The sequence below is a fragment of the Pseudophryne corroboree genome, chromosome 3, assembly GCF_028390025.1.
Source record: "Pseudophryne corroboree isolate aPseCor3 chromosome 3, aPseCor3.hap2, whole genome shotgun sequence".
In the NCBI taxonomy this organism is placed as follows: Eukaryota; Metazoa; Chordata; class Amphibia; order Anura; family Myobatrachidae; genus Pseudophryne; species Pseudophryne corroboree.
Genome location: NC_086446.1, coordinates 107,707,106 through 107,719,584, shown reverse-complemented (window position 1 = coordinate 107,719,584; position 12,479 = coordinate 107,707,106). Strand labels below are relative to the sequence as shown.

At 48.1% G+C, this 12,479-nt stretch overlaps 1 protein-coding gene across 7 annotated transcripts in view; it reads right to left on the bottom strand.

Moving 5' to 3' along the window:
* Positions 1-12,479, bottom strand: part of NUDT8 (nudix hydrolase 8) — a 165,402-nt gene that overhangs the window by 533 nt on the left and 152,390 nt on the right. The gene's annotated exons all lie outside the window — the stretch shown is intronic.

The window sequence follows — 12,479 nt, the reverse complement described above, 5'->3', positions numbered from 1 at the left end:
GCTGGTACACATCTGTATTTAATCAGTGCTTTATGCTGCGAATGTGTGGCACTCCATTTGCTGTGGAACCACACATCCCAGTATGGCGTGCCACAGGTTTAGAATGCCTCGTTAGCAAATGTGTAGTTTTACAGCAGCTGGAAGGCCGCCTGTTGCCTACCCCTGGCATATGCTGTGGATAATATAGAATGAGTTGAGGAGTTTTATACACCACCTACTGGTTCTGTATCGGCATGGAGAGTGTAATAACAGTGTGGAGACTTGGCACATAATGCAGAGTCACACAGGTGAAAAGGGAGGAACGTAAAATTGGGTTGATTCGTTAACTTTTTTTTTTTTTTTTTCCACTGGGGTCAGTGGAGTACTCTTGGTGATATGAACGGGGTGTTAGCGGGGACAGGCACATTTAAATATTTAAATTAGTAACCCTCCACCCCCTCCATACTCCCAAGATACCTCAGTGTTTTTTTTATGCCTCGCCGGGAAGGCACACGTTTGGAGAAGATCTCCTGACTAAACTTTTCTTTTAAAAAGGATTTTTCTTTTTCCACTTCCCAATTCCTTCCCAGCTTAAGAAGCGTGGGGCCGGGTTTGGGTATGCTGCTAAGTGCAGCATTGGCTTGTCGGCGCTCAGAGGAGCCCTGCCATAGACCTAATCAGCAGTAGCTGATTCAGCCTAATGCTGCAGGAGCTGGACAGAGCTTGACAAAGAAGCTCCGTCAGAGCCTCCACTTAACACGGGTAAGGAGCGGGCAGGCAGCTCACACTGCCGCCGCTCCGTTATACGTTGTAACGTGAATGGGCTTTAAGGAGCAGGGGCGGTCAAATCTTGCTGCCGCCCCGCCATGTGAGGGAGTTCATATTTGCTTTGATGCCTGCACCCCTCTCCAGGCCAGCCACAGTCAGCGTACACGCTGCCGCCGCTGGGCGCCCGCTGTGTCCCTGATCGCCCAGCCATGCTGCCGTCTCTGGGCGCCTGCGGTGTCCATGATCACCCAGCCACGGACAGCCATGCTGCCGCTGCTGGGCGCCCACTGTGTCCCTGATCGCCCAGCTGTGAACAGCCATGCTGCCATCGTTGGGCGCCCGCTGTGTCCCTGATCGCCCAGCCATGCTGCCGCCTCTGGGCGCCTGCGGTGTCCATGATCACCCAGCCACGGACAGCCATGCTGCCGCTGCTGGGCGCCCACTGTGTCCCTGATCGCCCAGCTGTGAACAGCCATGCTGCCATCGTTGGGCGCCCGCTGTGTCCCTGATCGCACAGCCGCGGACAGCCCTGCTGTCACTGCTGGGAGCCCGCTGTCCCAGCTCACGCGCTGGCCGCCCGTCACCCCTGCTCTCTCTGCCGACACTGTTATGCTTGATAGCCGCTTACAGTCCCTTCCCCGCCGTTGCCTCTCACAGTGTATAGGGGGAGAGGTAAAGGGGGGTTTGTAGTGCTTTGGGGTGAAAATAGCTATGTCTACAGTAGCAGCAAATGGTGGGGGACAGGTGATGAAGTCCCTAGTCCATCGTTCCCCACAAATATGGGGGGATGGCAACGGATTGACCGTTATTCTAGGCTATTAAGTCTGGAACTGTGTTTGGGATGGTACATGTGGTAGACCTATTAACACATGTATGTTTTACATGAGGGGAAAAAAAAAAAAAAAGCACATGGTGGGACACCATTTTAAATGCTTTCCTGTTTCTTTCTACAGGAAACGGCCACTGGTGGGTGCAGGGGTGTTCGTAGAAATTTCAGTGAAGCACATCTTTAACAAATTTAGTGTGTTTCAGGTGCTGTGCACTTTCTGACTTTTACACACTTTAGTTACATTTTTCTCATACATCCTAGAGGATGCTGGGGACCACATCAAGACCATAGGCACTCTTAAGACTTTTCAATGGGTGTGAACTGGCTCCTCCCCTATGCCCCTCCTCCAGACCTCAGTTTTTGAAATGTGTCCAGGCAGACTGGATGCACTCTGAGGAGCTCTACTGAGTTTCTCTGAAAAGACTTATGTTAGGTTTGTTATTTTCAGGCAGATCTGCTGGCAACAGACTCCCTGCTTTGTGGGACTGAGGGGGCAGAAGCAGAACCAACTTCCTGAAGAGTTTCATGGCTCTGCTTCTGGCTGACAGGACACCATTAGCTCCTGAAGGGTACTGAACGCTAGCCGTGTCTAGATGCTCACTCCCACAGCACGCCGTCACCCCCCTAACAGAGCCAGAAGTCAGAAGACAGGTGAGTATGAGAAGAATGAACTTCTATCAAATAAGTGACGGCTGAGGTCCGGCGCGGCTGGCGGGAGCGCAGCGCGCCATTGCTGCCCATACACACAGGCACTGCAGGGCGCGGGGGCGCCCTGGGCAGCAAAAATATACCTCAAAACTGGCTAAAAGGGGGCATAAGGTGCCGCTGGCACAGCCCTACCCCTGCCAATATAAATATTACTGTGATTACTGAGTGTAAGGACGCGACATTGCAGGGGCGGAGCTTCTTCCGCAGGCAGCCAGCACACTGCTCAGCGCCATTTTCTCTCTCTCAGGCTGCAGAGAACACGCTGGTCCTCTCCACTTCTGACAAGTACAGGGTGATATTTGGGGGGGGCACAAGGCATTGTGGTGCAATTTTATAGTGTGATTAACTGTATAAAAGCGCTAGTTGGCTGTGGGCATTCTGTGTTCACACTCATTACGGGCGCTGGGATTGTGAACTGGCTGCTCCTATACTGTGTTCCTCTGACAGATTTTACTGTGGGTCTGTCCCCAAATAAGTCCCAGTGTGTCTGTGAGTGTGCTGTACACGTGTGAGGCATGTCTGAGGCAGGGAGTTCCTTCCCGGAGGAAGCCATTTTAGGGACACAGACTTGTAATGTGGTGGCGCTGCCGGCACACCAAGAGCCTGCATGGGTGAAAGAGATACGTGACAGTATGCATCTGATTAACCGTAGATTAGATAAGTCTGAATCTAAGGCTGCATGCTGGAGAAAATCTGTGAAAGATGGGATTTTTCAGGATTCTGTTATTCCTTATGCAGGCGGCCCCTCTGGGTCACATAAGAGACCATTTGCGAATGTTATAAACACTGATACCGACACGGACTCTGATTCCTGTGTCGACGATAGTTATTCCAGAGAGATAGATCAAAAATTGGCGAAAAGTATACAATATATGATTGAGGCTATAAGGGACGTGTTGGAGGTTACAGAAACCACTCCTGTACCTCAGGAGAAGGCTTATTTTTATAAGGAAAAGAAATCCAAAGTCACATTCCCTCCTTCACACGAATGAATGCTCTCTTTAAAGGGATGTGGGTGAATCCTGATAAGAAATTTCGTATTCCCAAAAGGATTCAGATAGCTTACCCTTTCCCGGCTGAGGACAGGAAAAAATGGGAATCACCCCCTGTGTTAAGACAGTGCACTTTCCAGGTTGACAAAGAAGGTAATTCTCCCTGCACCCTGCACGGCTTCACTTAAAGAGCCAGCAGACCGTAAAATGGAAACGACATTGAAATCCATTTATGTAGCCAATGGTACGCTGCTCAGGCCATCTACTACCTGCGCGTGGGTGAGTCGCGCTATTGAAAAATGGTCAGAAAGCGTGTCATCGGAAATTGACACAATTGATAAAGATGAGATACTCCTTAAGTTAGGGAATATCAAGGACACTGCCGCCTACATGCTGGAAGCAATGAAGGATATCGGACTCTTGAGTTCACAAGCCGCTACCATGGCAGTGTCGGCTAGGCGGGCGTTGTGGATTCGCCAGTGGAAAGCGGATGCAGATTCCAAAAGAAACATGGAGGCTCTCCCATATAAAGGTGAGGCCTTATTTGGCGATGGCCTGGATGCGTTAGTCTCAACGGCTATCACAGGTAAGTTGACATTTTTGCCCTCTGCGCCTGCACCGGCAAAAAAGACCCATCACCCGCACATGCAGTCCTTTCAGCCCAATAAATACAGAAAGACGAGAGGTTCCCCCTTCTTTGCAGGTAGGAGGAGGGGAAGGGGAAAGAAGTCTGCAGCGGCTCTTGGTTCCCAAGAGCAGAAGTCTACCCCTACTCCTGCCAAATCCTCAGCATGACGCTAGAACTCCCTTGCGGGAGGCCGCTCGGGTGGGGGGACGTCTCAAACTGTTCAGCCAAGGTTGGATTCTGTCTGGCCTGGATCCCTGGGTGTTGCAAATAGTATCCCAGGGATACAAGCTGGAGTTTCAAGACGTTCCCCCATGCCGATTTTTCAAATCGACCTTGCCAGTTTCTCCGCCAGAGCGAGAAGCAGTAACTGCGGCAATCCAAAAATTATGTCAGGACCAGGTCATAGTCCTGGTACTGTTGTCACAACAAGGACGGGGTTTCTATTCAAGCCTCTTTGTTGTTCCGAAGCCGGACGGCTCGGTCAGACCGATCCTAAACCTAAAAGATCTGAATTGCTACCTGAAAAAGTTCAAGTTCAAGATGGAATCACTTCGGGCGGTGATTTCCAGTCTGAAGGAGGGGGACTACTTGGTGTCGGTGGACATAAAGGATGCTTACCTGCATGTTCCCATTTATCCTCCTCACCAGGCGTATCTGAGATTCGCGGTTCAGGATTGCCATTACCAATTCCAGACGTTACCTTTTGGCCTCTCCACAGCGCCGAGGGTATTCACTAAGGTGATGGTGGAGATGATGGTCCTCCTCCGTCAGAAAGGAGTCAATATAATTCCTTATCTGGACGATCTCCTGATAAAGGCGAGATCTAGGGAGCAGTTGTTACAAAACATCTCACTCTCTCTCTGTCGATACTCCAACAACACGGGTGGATCATAAATTATCCAAAGTCACAGTTGGAACCGACGACAAGGTTGTCTTTCCTCAGGATGATTCTGGACACAGAAGTTCAGAGAGTATTTCTTCCGCTGGAAAAGGCTCTGGAAATACAGAAAATGGTAAAACAGATACTGAAACCATCCTGTGTGTCGATCAATCAGTGGATTCGGTTGTTGGGGAAGATGGTGGCGGCCTACGAGGCCATACAGTTTGGCAGGTTCCATGCCAGAGTATTCCAGTGGGACCTGTTGGACAAGTGGTCTGGGTCACACCTGCACATGCACCGAAAGATAATCCTGTCCTCAAAAAACAGGATTTCGCTCCTGTGGTGGTTACACAGCTCTCACCTACTAGAGGGACGCAGGTTCGGGATTCAGGACTGGGTCCTGGTAACCACGGATGCAAGTCTCCGAGGCTGGGGAGCTGTCACTCAGGGAGAAAACTTAAAAGGGACGTTGGTCACGCCAGGAAGCCTGCCTTCACATACACGTGCTGGAGCTGGGAGCCATTTACAACGGCCTTCAACAAGCGGTACATCTTCTTTAAGACCGTCCCGTGCAGATCCAGCAGACAATGTAACAGCAGTTGCGTACATAAACAGGCAGGGCGGAACGAAAAGCAGAGCGGCAATGGCAGAGGCTACAAAAATCCTCCGCTGGGCAGAAAAACATCTACAAGCTCTGTTGGCAATATTCATTCCGGGAGTAGACAACTGGGAATCAGACTTCCTCAGCAGACACGATCTCCATCCAGGAGAGTGGGGCCTCCACCAAGAAGTCTTCGCAGAGGTGACAAGTCTTTGGGGAGTTCCTCAAGTAGACATGATGGCATCTTGCCTCAACAAGAAGCTTCAGAGATACTGTTCCAGGTCGAGAGACCCTCAAGCAGTAGCAGTGGATGCACTAGGGATCTAGTGGGTTTTCCCGTCAATATGTCTTCCCTCCACTTCCGCTGATCCCAAAGGTACTCAGGATCATAAGAAAAACAAGGGTTCGAGCAATCTTCATTGCTCCAGACTGGACAAGGAGGGCTTGGTACCCGGATCTTCAGGAGTTGCTCATAGAAGATCCTCGGCCAGGAAAGGGGTAATGTCGAAACATTACCACCGTATTTGGAGAAAATATGTGTCTTCGTGTGAATCCAAGAAGGCTCCTATGGAAGAGTTTCACTTAGGACGTTTCCTCCATTTTCTACAGGCTGGTGTGGAAGCAGGCCTCCGATTGGGATCAATCAAGGTCCAGATTTCGGCCTTGTCAGTGTTCTTCCAAAAACAATTGGGTTCTGCACATCCAGCCTCCATTCGTGCCTCCAGCGGCACTATGGGACCTTAACGTGGTGTTGCAGTTTCTTCAATCGGATTGGTTTGAGCCTCTACAAGAGTTGTGGTTTCTCACTTGGAAAGTGGTGATGCTTTTAGCCTTGGCATCCGCAAGGCGGGTGTCTGAGTTGGGGGGCCTTGTCTCACAAGAACCCTTACCTGATCTTCCATGAAGATAGGGCAGAGTTGAGAACGCGACAACATTTTCTTCCTAAGGGGTTTCATCGTTCCACATAAACCAACCTATTGTAGTGCCAGTAGTTACTGACACATTCACTGAATCAAAGTCTCTAGATGTGGTTAGAGCTTTGAAAATCTATGTGGCTAGAACGGCTCGTATACGGAAAACAGAGGCCCTGTTTATCCTGTGTGCTCACAACAAAATTGGGTATCCTGCTTCCAAGCAGACTATTGCACATTGGATCAGAAATACGATTCAGCAAGCTCATTACTACGGCTGGATTGCCGTTACCGACGTCGGTAAAGGCCCACTCCACTAGGAAGGTGGGCTTATCCTGGGCGGCTACCCGGGGGATCTCGGCATTACAACTGTGCCGAGCAGCAGCTACTTGGTTAGGGTCAAACACATTTGCAAAGTTCTACAAGTTTGACACCTTGGCCGATGAGGACCTAAAGTTTGGTCAATCGGTGCTGCAGGGTCATCCGCACTCTCCCGCCCGTACTGGAGCTTTGGTATAGACCCCATGGTCTTGATGTCGTCCCCAGCATCCTCTAGGACGTATGAGAAAATAGGATTTTGATAACCTACCGGTAAATGCTGTTCTCCTAGTCCGTAGAGGATGCTGGGCGCCCGTCCCAGTGCGTACTTTACCTGCAGTTTTAGTTATTAGAGTTACACTAGTTGTGTTATCTAAGTTCAGCATGTTGCTGCAATTAATTCATGCCTGTTGGCGTGTGTTATGTTAAATGCCATGTGTGCGGCATGGTTGGGGGTGTGAGTTGGTATGTATCTCACCACTAGTATTAAAGTAAGTCCTTCCCTCGAAATGTCCGTCTCCCTGGGCACAGTTTCTATAACTGAGGTCTGGAGGAGGGGCATAGGGGGAGGAGCCAGTTCACACCCATTGAAAAGTCTTAAGAGCGCCCATGGCTCCTGCGGAACCGCCTATACCCCATGGTCTTGATGTGGTCCCCAGCATCCTCTATGGACTAGGAGAAAAGGATTTACCGGTAGGTATCAAAATCCTGTTTTTACTGAGTCGTGGGGACTTGTGTTTCACTGTACAAAAAAACGTAGCCGCTCTGCGATCTTTCATTCGCACTTCTGCTAAGCTAAAATACACTCCCAGTGGGAGGCGGCATAGCGTTTGCACGGCTGCTAAAAACTGCTAGCGAGAGAACAACTCGGAATGACCACCCATGACAACTAAATGGGAAAATCCACCAACAGTGGATTCCTCTGTTTCAAAACTTTCAAAGAAGTTAACCATACCAGTTCCAGCTGCAATGACGCTTAAAGACCCATCAGAGCGTAAGCTAGAAGCTATGCTAAAGTCAATGTATACAGCAGTAGGGGTATTGCTTAGACCTGCTTTAGTTGGAGTTTGGGTTAACAAGGCTGTAGTTGTATGGGCAACACAGCTCAAGTTGGGCCTACAACAGGATCTTCCCTTAGACCAGCTTATACTTCTTGCTGATTACATCTGTGAATCTGCTGAGTATTTAGGTACGGCTTCTATGGACGCCGGCCAGGTTAGTTCTCCGCTTTCAGCTTCACTAGTTGCGGCCCGGCGGGCACTTTGGCTGCGTTCTTGGCAGACAGAGTCAAAACGAGGAATAGAAGCGTTGCCTTTATTATTTGGTCCTGAATTGGACAAATGGATTTCTCAGGCTACTGGGGAAAGTCTTTTCCTGCCATTGCCCGCACAAGTTCCTAAATAGAAATAACGCTGTACCAGCGTTCAAATCTTTTAGACCTCAGTCCTTTCGAGGCCGTGCGAGAGTAACAACCATACAGAGTAGATGTAATAGAGGACGTGGTTTTCAACAAACCCCTAACCGTCGTCAGAACACAAAGGCCACTGACAAGCCAGCGGCATGACGGGCTTCCAGGCCATCTCGGATCGTCCGTTATGGGAGCACGCTTTCAGACGTTTCACTTGGCGTGGTTTCAGACATCCACAGATCAGTGGATCTGCAATTTAGTGTTCAAAGGTTACAAAATAGAGTTCGATTGTCTACCACCAATGCGGTTTTTCAAGACAGGCCTGTCTGTGTCAGGAGACAAAAAGGCGGTTCTACAGACCGCGATTGACTCTCTCGTAGACTCAGCAGTTTTGATTCAGGTTCCAGTTCACCAACAGGGTCAAGGTGGTTATTCCAATCTTTTTGTAGTACCAAAGCCGGACGGCTCGGTCAGACCGCTATTGAACCTGAAGGGGCTCAATCAATATGTGACTTACTAAAGATTCAAGATGGAATCCCTGCGGTCAGTGATTGCAGGTTTAGAACCACAGGAATTCATTATTTTGCTGGATCTCAGGGATGCATACTTACACATTCCAATTTGGCCACCGCATCGGGCGTACTTAAGGTTTGCAGTACAACAAAACCATTATCAATTTCAGGCACTACCGTTTGGCTTCTCATCAGTGCTTCGGGTATTCACAAAGGCGATGTCTGTGATGATAGCTCATCTCAGATCCCTGGGAGTTTTAATAGTTCCGTACTTAGACGATCTTCTCATCAAGGCTCCGTCTCAACAAATACTCCTTCAACATGCTAAACTAACATTCAATGTACTAGTTCAGCACGGTTGGATTGTCAACTTCAAGAAATCAAGCCTGGTTTCCGCGTCAAAGAATTAAATTCCTAGTAATGATTCTGGATACGGTGGATCAACGAATTTACCTGCCAGAACAGAAAGCACAAAGTATTCGTCATCTGGTACATTTAGTGCTCAAACAGTCTTGGTGCATTTGTGCATTCGACTGTTAGGAAAGATGGTGGCGTCTTTCGAAACACTCCAGTTCGGAAGATTTCACTCACATCCTTTTCAATTGGACCTTCTCGCACAGTGGTCAGGCTCTCATCTACAAATTCATCAGATGGTGCGGTTGTCTCCGAGGGCCAGAGTATAACTACTCTGGTGGCTCCACAGACACAATCTCACTCTGGGAAAAAGGTTCAGAGTCTGGAATTGGATAATTCTGATGATGGATGCAAGTCTCAGATGTTGGGGGAACAGTGGTCCTACATTGTCAGCTTCAGGGTCTATGGTCAGACCGAGAAGGATTACTGTCAATAAATTTCCTGGAACTCTGGGCAATTTACAACGCGCTGCAACAGGCAGTTCACTCGCTCCAAGGGAGGGGTCCTGGGGTTCAGTCACACAAAGCAACGGCAGTCACATACATCAACAAACGAGGAGGGACTCAAAGCCGCAAGACCATGCGAGAAGTTGCTTGAATACTGAATTGAAGTGATATTGTCGGCAGTGTTCACTCCAGTAGTGGACAACTGGGAAGCAGATTATATCAGCCATCAGGATTTTTATCCAGGAGAATGGGCCTTACATCCAGAGGTGTTCCAGATGTTGGTCCAGCGGTGGGGTTACCCACAGGTGGATCTAATGGCATCTCACCAAAATCAAACACCCCAGTATGTGTCCAGAACAAGAGATCCAAAGGCAGTGGCAGTGAATGCTCTCACAATAGCGTGGCCGTACAGCCTGATGTATTTGTTTCCACCATTTCCGCTGCTTCCTTGGTTGCTAGAGCAGATCAAAAGAGAATCCACGACCGTCATACTAGTGGTGCCTCATTGGCCACGGAGAGTGTGGTTCTCGGATCTCCGCGGTCTACTAGCGGATGATCCGTGGCTGTTTCTGCTACGTCCAGACCTACTACAACAGGATCCATTCGTTTACCCCGATTTAACGCGGCTGCGCTTGACTGGGTGGCTGTTGAAACCGCTCTCTCAAGACGAAAGGGCATTCCAGAGTCGGTTATACCAACCATGTTACGTGCTAGGAAGCCAGTTACAGCAGCTCATTATCACAGAATTTGGCGAGCTTATTTAGGTTGGTGTGAAGCTCAGAAGTTTCCGATATCTTCTTTCAACTTTTCCTGTTTTTTGCTAGTTTTACAGGCGGGGTTAGATGGAGGACTACGTTTAGCTACACTAAAAGTGCAGGTCTCTGCCTTGTCAATTTTCTTTCAAAGGCGTTCGGTTCTTTTGCCAACAGTTTACACATTCCTGCAAGGTGTCCTTACAATTCAACTTCGATTTATACCACCTACAGCTCCATGGGATTTGAATCTAGTTTTGGATTTTTTGCAGTCTTCAATTTTCGAACCCTTGCAACATGTGGATGTTAAATTTCTAACTTGGAATACAGTGTTTCTCCAAGCCTTAGCTTTGGCAGTGCGTGTTTCAGAATTGGGTGCCTTGTCATGCAAGGCACCGTATCTGGTATTTCATGATGATAGAGCTGCTAGATGGATTAAGCTGACCATTTATCAAGCGTACTTTCATGCTAGTCTAAAACTGCCTTCATCTGTTTCAGCACATCCCACGCGTTCTGTGGGAATGTCATGGGCAGCAGGTCGTGGAGCTTCTACGACGCAGCTTTGCCGTGCGGCTACATGGTCATCAGTGCACATGTTTGTGCTCTTTTACAAGTTTGATACGTTTGCGGCATCAGCATCTAGCTTTGGCCGTCTAGTGTTACAGGTGCCAACCAGCTCTCCCGCCCATGGGGGAAACTTTGGTATGTCCCAAAAGTACTCGAGTGACCCCTAGTGGATGATAAAGAAAAGAGGATTTTGGTACTTGGTATTTACCAGATAAATCCTTTTCTTTGAATCCACAGGGAACACTGGACGCCCACCCAGAGCAGTGTCACCTGGCTTGTGATAAGTTCAGTAAATCTTATGGTAACACCTCATGTCATCTGTCTGTTGCCCCTCCCCACTAGATTGTTAGCTCTTCAGAGCAGGGCCCTCTTTCCTCTTGTCTAAACCCTCTTCTTGACACATTTCACTCAGCGACCATCTTTACCTGCTTTCTCTCCTGCTGGTAAAGGCTCATCTCTATCTATGGCTGCCAGCCCCAAGTAGTACAATGATTACTCCTTCGCTACTTACATCTAAGCTGTATTATGTTTTGAGAATTGTGTTGCTCTTTGTTACCTGCACTCCATTTTTGTTATTTATTTACTGTTATGCTAAGTTTTGTCTCCCTGTACTGTCCTTTGTACGGCGCTGCGAAACACTTGTGGCGCCCTATAAATAAAATGTAATAATAATAATAACACATTCTCACCGACTTGTTCAAATGTTAAGGTGATTGTTATCTATTGTTGTGTCAACTTTATAGTTGTCCGTTATGTTATGTTATATGTAATTCTCCATTGTTCATCCTCTCTGTCGCTCCTGTTCTGCTCAGTAAAAAACACTGAGGTACCTTGGGAGTATGGAGGGGGTGGAGGGTTACTAATTTAAATATTTAAATGTGACTGTCCCTGCTAATGTCCCGTCTATATCCCAGGTGTACTCCAGTGCCTCCTATGGATTCAAAGAAAAGGATTTACCTGGTATCCTCTTGTTTTTTTTTTAAATTCTCCTCAAGTTAAAGGTGGACTCTGACCATTCCTCCCAGGTTACTCTCCACTACTAGGCAATGAGGCACATTATGAACAACGCAAGTCTCCCAGTGCTAGCTTACCACATTGTCAGGCAGGGTCAGCTTACATATAAGAAAGAGAAGAGGGGCTACATCTAGGAACATATCAGGTCCCAACAGGCACAGGAAGTACGCTATCTTGGGAACACACGTTACTGAGGTTCTCTCCACCAGAACAGTACTCTATGGTGTAGGTTATCTTCCCTCATCTTTCCTCACATCCCATAGAGGTGTGCAGGGATATGAGCAAATGTTGCTTACTGTAATAAGTGATGATATAAGCAGCCAGAAACTATGGAGGATTGAATGGCTCCCTTTATCTAAACAATACGTCTAACAACCAGAGATGAGTACGCCTCACAATATGACTGCTTTCTAAGGCATGGGCGGTGAAACAGCGCTATACTTGACTGAATCTGTAACATGCACTTCTACGTTCTTGTTGCTTCTTGGCCATACTACACATACTGAGTAATTTAATTTGCCATACACTTTAAGGGGGATATCCAGTTACCGGTGAATTAAAATTGGATCCCAAAGAACACTTTTTTTCCGATGGTTCACCAATTTTTGTTTTTTACAGGCTATCCAATATGGACCACCCGTTAAAAAAAAAAAAAAAAAAAAAAAAGCTGACCTCCCGAAAACACACAGGTTCAGTGAAACCTGTGTGTTTTCGGCAGAAACAGGCCCCGTTAGGGATAGGCTGCAGGAGGT